The following is a 1,038-nucleotide window of genomic DNA, read 5'->3' as shown; positions in this document are numbered from 1 at the left end:
TTCATTCCATCTTCTTGGGTAGCAGAATCCTAGAACAGTACTTCTACCCTGAGGTACTGGGAGGCAAGCAGGGAATCCAAGTAATCCCACAGGAATGGGAGAAAAGGTGTTGGGGTGGGAGGTGGGGGAGGAGGGAAGGCTAGGTTCCTGCAGGGAATCCACACAGTTCCCGCTGTACATAGGATAAAGACTTCTCTGTGGGGATAAGTGTTTTGGGCAGCCCAAGCCAAAGTGCTGGGAGTGTTGAGCAGTGAGCAGAGAATTCAGTTTTCTCCAGGGCAAGGACAATGTCTTATTCATTGTGATCCTTCAGCATCAAGCACCTAGCAGCATATACTATGTCCTAAGTAAACGCTTGTCTAATTGACCGCGGAAGGTGGATCTCTGGGGTAGGGGTATAAAAGGGGAGGCAGAGTAGAAGTAAGGAGACGGGTGGGAACCAGGGGCAGATAGGTATTGAGGGGGATCATAGTTACCTTCCATCCTGCTGAGCTGTTGCTGTCACCCTTGTCCTTGAAGTAGGGCACCGTGCGGACCATCCACTCATAGATCTGGGCCAGTGTCAGTCGCTTCTCGGGGGCGCTTTCAATGGCCTGGCTGATGAGTTCTGCATATGACTGATTTCCCCAGGCATTTCGGCGGGAGCCTCCCTTCCGAGGACCTGTTACAGCCCCCAGGATCCTGGGCTGGGGACCCCCTGCCGAGTCTGGGAGCCTGGCGGGCAACAGGGTCGGCTGGGTGCGCCCGTCCGAGCGCCCCTCCGGGTGTACCTTCTCTCCCAGACCTGACTCCACCTCGGACGCCTCGGACGGCTCGGGAGCGAGCTCTGGTCGGGGAAGGGGCCAGGTGCAGGAGCGGGGACGGCTCTGGGGTTCGAAGTCGGGATCGAGGTCTACGATCGCGGCAGCCTCTCTGGCTGAATTCTCATTTACTGGATCCATACGTGAAGTTGGACCTCCGCCGCTCAGCGTTCAGAGGAGCCTGCCACAGTCCCTAGCGATGCCTCCCCTCAGGGGGGAAGCAACGAGGGCCAGGGGG

The 1,038-nt window shown here is 57.7% G+C and overlaps 1 pseudogene; it reads right to left on the bottom strand.

The window, feature by feature from the left end:
* The window catches only part of LOC104999843, a 5,563-nt pseudogene extending 4,531 nt beyond the window's left edge, over window positions 1–1,032 (bottom strand).
* Window positions 1,033–1,038: the final 6 nt, after the last annotated feature.

The sequence above is a fragment of the Bison bison genome, unplaced genomic scaffold (genome assembly GCF_000754665.1).
Source record: "Bison bison bison isolate TAMUID 2011002044 unplaced genomic scaffold, Bison_UMD1.0 scf7180017853839, whole genome shotgun sequence".
NCBI lineage: Eukaryota > Metazoa > Chordata > Mammalia > Artiodactyla > Bovidae > Bison > Bison bison.
The sequence above is the reverse complement of the archived record's forward strand: the minus strand, read 5'-3'. Positions and strand labels throughout refer to the sequence as shown.